The sequence below is a fragment of the Neofelis nebulosa genome, chromosome 15 (genome assembly GCF_028018385.1).
Source record: "Neofelis nebulosa isolate mNeoNeb1 chromosome 15, mNeoNeb1.pri, whole genome shotgun sequence".
NCBI lineage: Eukaryota > Metazoa > Chordata > Mammalia > Carnivora > Felidae > Neofelis > Neofelis nebulosa.
The window spans coordinates 20502017-20508016 of NC_080796.1; the positions used below are offsets into that span (position 1 = coordinate 20502017).

At 48.9% G+C, this 6000-nt stretch overlaps 1 protein-coding gene across 1 annotated transcript in view; it reads right to left on the bottom strand.

Moving 5' to 3' along the window:
• VAMP4 (vesicle associated membrane protein 4) overlaps positions 1 to 5796 on the bottom strand; it is a 48613-nt gene extending 42817 nt beyond the window's left edge. Inside the window, exons 1-2 of the mRNA XM_058702319.1 lie at positions 5401 to 5796; positions 1220 to 1435 (exon numbers count right to left, since the gene is read on the bottom strand). The gene's annotated coding sequence lies outside the window, so the exon portion shown is untranslated. The remainder of the gene's footprint in view (positions 1 to 1219; positions 1436 to 5400) is intronic.
• Positions 5797 to 6000: the final 204 nt, after the last annotated feature.

The window sequence follows — 6000 nt, forward strand, 5'->3', positions numbered from 1 at the left end:
CACCCAGCACCAAAGGACTCACCCCCGGCATCCTGATTTGCCACACCCTCCTGGGAGCTACTCTAATCCAGCGAGAGCCAGAGTATCAGGTATGGAACAGGCAGGCCAGGAGGGGTGGGTGGCCTAAGCTCCCCAGGTTCCCTTAAGCCTGGACCAGCCTGACTGACTTCTCCCTGAGGGACACACACTCCGGAAAGCACCAGTCACGGGAGCCTACATGTAAAGTGGCAGAAGGACCAGAGGAGCGACTGCAGAACATTAACATGCCTTTTGTCCTCCGTCTGGGATACGAATCATTAGAGCAAAACGGAGCCTTCACTCCATCAGAATCCCCGCCGAGTGGCATTTGTATCAGGGTTTCACATCCTCAGCATGACTGCCATCTGGGGCCAGACGATTCTTTGTCGTGGGTGGCCGTCCTGGGCACTGTAGGATGTTTAGCAGCATCTTCAGGCTCTACTCACGCGCTGCCCGGAGCAGCCCTACCTGGTGGTTACAACCACCAAACACCCGTCTGCAGCCACTGCCCAGCGCCCCGCAGGTTTAGTCACCGGGCTACACGCACGCTATCTCTGGCTTCACCTCCAGCTGAAAGATTTACAAAACACCTCCTGACACACACCCCAAATCTTTTCCCCCTTCTACTCACCTGACTACAGACGTTAGGTTCCATGGGAAGGTGAGGAAGTGGCAAGGACACAGGGTCAGAAGAGAATCAGGAGAGAAGCCCACTGATCTGTTAGCGCCACAAGGGCAGAAACGGTGTGGGGTTTTTCATTGTTGTTGTTTTTATTATTTATTTATTTATTTGGGCGAGAGAGAGAGAGAGAGAGACAGACAGACAGACAGAGAAGGGGAGGGAGAGAGGGAGATAGAGAATCTTAAGTAAGCTCCACGCCTGGCGTAGAGCTCAATGTTGGGCTCGATCTCACAACCATGAGATCATGGCCTGAGCCGAAATCAAGAGTCAGACGCTTAATCAACTGAGCCACCCAGGCGCCCCAGAAGTGAGTTCTCCTAGCACAGTGCTGAGCATATGGCTAGCACTCTATATTTACTGAATCAATATGTCCACCAATGAATGAAGAAATGAACAGGTGAAAGACTGGGACGATCCTAACGCTGCTCTCTTACAGAGGAATTCTAGAAGCCCTTGCAGGTCTGCCAAGCTTGGATTACTCTTCCCTCAACATCCCTCCGAGTTCTCCAATTGCAGTACCTTCTCTTCCTGCCAGGCTGGTAATATAGTCCAGGCCATCTGCAATGTGGACCTTCATCCGGTCGCTCTGGGAGAAGCCAAACCATTGGGTGGCCACTTCCAACATGGAGGGGTCGATCTCCACAGCATCAATGCAGGACTTCGGGAAATGATCGTGGACAAACAGGGGGAGGCTGCCCCCGCCCAGGCCTACCACCAACAATGCCAGTGGGGTCTCTGCAATAAAGGAAGAAAGCATCATTTTACTATCTTCTCATGAACAGTTTTGTACTAGCCTCGGGGAGAGTAAAGAGGGCAGGGGGAGTCGGATCACTGGCTCTGCCCAGAGGATACAAGATTTAAAGGCCTAGCTTCTCCGTCTCATCCCAAAAACTCAGGAGCCAATCTGACATCTACATCTGAAAACTCAACCCTGGCCTCACAATCCTTCCTTTACTAGATCCAGAAGAGGAACCAGTACATGGTTCTTTGGGGACCCTTAAAGTCCCAAGGCACTCAGCTGACATCATACCAAGAGTCCCCACCATGAGCATTATTAGATTCCCCCCTAGGAATTGAGAGGGACAACAGCCAACATCTTGCTCATGATCACAAGGCAGTGTAGATGCAATGCCCTCTGCCCAGCTTTCAACTCAAAGGCCACAACTGCCCTCTCAGACACATCAACCAAGTGAGGGCAATAAATCCAAGTTCCAGAAATCACAGGAAAACAAAGGCCCACATCCTAGTCCTAAGTACAGAGAAACCACAGAAAACACAGGGGGATAGAAGTAGGCAAGAAACAAGAAAGAATCACCAAAAGGAGACGTTAAACATAGATTAATGTCTGAGGATTAAACATAAGAACTTACACTCTAGGGACACACATCAACACCAAGACGGGCCAAAAGTACAGGGTGTTTCAATAAGATATACTCAGGACTCTGGGTGAAGACAGTGACAATCTAGACAGGAACATGAACATTTTTGCTACTGTGGTCAGATCCAAACCTGTTATTAGTAGTACAGCTATGATTATACTACCCACAATAAGGTTTTTTTTGTTGTTGTTTAAGTAAAAATTCAAGAAAGAATTGCATCGGGTGCTCAAATAATGCATTACCAAAAGCCAGAAATTCTCCTAGTGCAAAGGTATTTCTGGAGTCATGATTCTTAAGTGTTCTACCTGGTTACAGGAGCAGATACATATGCAAACACTCACCAAACTGAAATACTTAAAATCCGTGTACTTCACCTATCTCATTGAATATATTTCATCGCCTTTTTAAATAAACGAACAAAAAAAATTTAGACATCAACACATGCAGCCTTTTCCAGATTACAATTTGAGGGGAAAGTAACTGGACACTTATGAACTTAGAAGATGGTTGGAAAGAAGAAAGATAAGAATGTATGTGCCTTTGCTGGTCTGTAATCACTGTTCTCAGACCACAAGACAGTTGACGCTGATGACTTCTGTAATCTTACACGCCCCTACTGTCGGAGGCAGTGGCATATGAGAAACTATAATCCTTTTCTAACCGAGGGTCCCGATACCAGGCTGGCCAGCAAAAACGTCAAAGATTTGCCATTCTATTAAAGAACCTCCTGGGGCGCCTGGGTGGCGCAGTCGGTTAAGCCTCCGACTTCAGCCAGGTCACGATCTTGCGGTCCATGAGTTCGAGCCCCGCGTCAGGCTCTGGGCTGATGGCTCGGAGCCTGGAGCCTGTTTCCGATTCTGTGTCTCCCTCTCTCTCTGCCCCTCCCCCGTTCATGCTTTGTCTCTCTCTGTCCCAAAAATGAATAAAAAACGTTGAAAAAAAATTTTTTTTATTAAAGAACCTCCTGGGGCCGTTCCATAGATCACAAAACGTTTAATTCACTTTTTCTGAAAATGAGGTGAACATATAAAGATCCCCCAAACCATTAGTGAAATGCAACTGGTTCTCCCTAAGAAAAACATGAATTTCTCAATTCCTAAAAGGACTTTCCTTAAAAGCTAGAGGTAATACGCAGGAGGGGACTATAACTATGAAGAAGGAATCTAAACAGGGAAAAAAATAACATATCCAGAGGGAAAGCAACCATTCCAAGTGTGGACAGATTTCTCCCCCCAATTATTCTCATCTTCTTTCTCATTTTTCTAAACAGGAGAAAAAATTAGGAGAAAAATACATTTTCCCCATAGACTTTTCCATTTCCCTTCCCAATCTTCACATCTATTTCTTTTTTTTAAAGACTTTATTTTTAACTAATCCCTACACCCAAAGTAGGGCTTCAACCACAAACCTGGTATCACGAGCCGCACATTCCACTGAGCCAGCCAGGCATCCCTCACATCCATTTCTTTGTAAAGACTTTCAAGAGTATTTACCAATCACCAGGGACCCCTTATATCGCAGAGATGCAGGTCCTGGAGAGAAGGTCACAAATGAACTTCCCTACAGGATCTGCATCTCTGATGGACCAACAGCAAAGTCTCAGCAAAGTCTGCCAGGAAGAATCAAACACACATTCATCTGTAAACACAAGTCAGCCTAGTGAGCAGAAGCACAGGCGAGAACCAGGGGTCTAGGTTCATCTTTTCAGATCTGTCACTACTGCAAAGAGCCTCCAGGCACCTTGGCTTTCCTATCAGGAAGGATAAATTCCTTACTATAAAGTGCCTACAAAAAAGTCACCTGTCAACTACCCTTCTGAGCAGGATGGAACAAGACAGACAGTGTCAATGGACAACACATCACTCTTTTGGCAAAAACTTTCAGTTTCCTTACCAGTAAAATACCAGGCCAGCAATGGTAATGTCATAAAAAAGAACCTGAGCTGTTTTGGCTCTTTTCCATTCTACACTCGATGATTCTAAAAAGCAAAATGGTCAAGGAGTGGTCAAGGCCTACACAAAGAGGGAAAAGAGAAACACAGTCTGTACAATCCACAGTAGAAAGAGCTGGAGCCTGCAAGGTGGACAGCATTTCCTCTGTGCCATCTATGAGGAGTCTCGAGGCCCCACACACAGATGCTACCCTGGGTCTCAATGGTCTCAAGAAAAGCCACCGCTCACCTTCCTCTCACTGCCCGGGGCAAGAGAACATAAGCTCTGCCCACTTAGCTCGCAGCTATTGATATGCCCTCCAGGAATAGACAGGGGCACAGACACTGGTCCTAGCTCCTTCCAAGACACTCTCCGCCTTCCTGGCTGCTAATACGACTTGTCTAGAGATCCGTGTATGCTGCTGCCGAAGCTCTGTTACCTGCTGCTGGGTGGGCATCCCGGCAGGGGCCAGTTCCAGGACTCTGGCTGACAGCTCGGCCTGGATGCTGTCCATGCCTTCGTACTGCTGACCTCGGTGAAGGGCCACGGTGATCAGTCTCTTGAAGCCCACTGATCCTTCAAAACTCTGTCCCAATGTCACCATCTCTGGAAAAGTTTGGTGAGAAGTGCATACGCTGGGACTAGATGGGCCTGAGTTTAAACTCCCATGTGACCACATACTACATATATGATCTTGGGCAAGAAACTGGATCTCAGAGCCTCAGTTTCCATGTCCTACAATGAATGAACCTGACAGAGTTTATTATGAGAATTCAACTCCTGAACAGACACACACACACACACACACACACACGCAGCATCCAGCATGTCTGGCACGTAAAGCATCCTCCACGAAGGTTAGTTTGCTCCCTTCCTTTTTTCCTACCTCCAGTACAATTCCATCTCTATCCACCCCGTCGTTGCATTGACCACTTGTCACTTCCGGAAGGTTTACGCCAAGGTTTACGCCTTGCTGCTCTTGTTGCTTATGGGCTGAGCACAGTGCCTGCAATTCAGTGTGCCCACAACAACGATTTGGCTAACAGATTCCTGTATCAGTAAAGCCACAGGTACTATCTGCTCTACACGGATGGACGGTGACAGAAAAGCACAGGGTCTCTCTAGGAGGCCATACCTAGCTTGCCCAACTAACGAAGTCACTGTCCCAATGAGCCTGTTAGTTCAGCGGTGAGCTGGGCGCCACATGTCTGTTATCCGAAAGCCTTTACAAGAACATTTTTAAATTGCCTACTTTGGGCCGGAATGACGCGGAGAAGCCTGAAAACATGGGCCCAATTGGCGCCCTCACGCCTGTCTCTATCCACCAGGAGTAAAGTTATCATCTGCCACGTTCCCGAGCACACACTCAGGACCGCCAGGCCGCGCGTACCTTTTCCCTGGGTTTGATGTATTTGTGCAGCACGCCGCACAGTTCCAGGTAGGTTCCGTACCACTCGAAAGCTTTCTTTCCTCGCTGCTGGAAGAACTTCTCCCAATAGTCCACGGAGCCAAACTCCTTGGAGCTCTTAGGTAAGAGGTTCATATTCTCACTGTCCGACCACGCTCGTCTCTCCTAGTCCCTGTGAGGTACCATCGGATGGGCTTCCACGCACGCTGGTCCCGGCACCCTCGGTGGAATTCTTTTCACGACTAATGACCACATTGATTTCTCCCCCGCTCAAACCCCAAGGAGACGACGCTTACACACCACCCCCACGCACGACACACTGAACCAAACACACACTCAGCCCTCCTGCCGGCTGCCAGCCCCAGCCCCAGCCCCAGCCTCAGCCCCACGTGCGGAGCCCCTCACACTTGCCCACAGATGGGCTTCAGAACGGGCAAGCACATCCGGGTGCGCAGCGTCGCGATTGGTCGGCCACCCGGGCCCTCCCAGCGCCTCATTGGTCATTGCTTTTGGTTCCTGGCACCTCATTGGCTGCGAGTTGCACGCCGCACGCCTGCGGCAGCGCCGCAGTCGCCCAGCGTT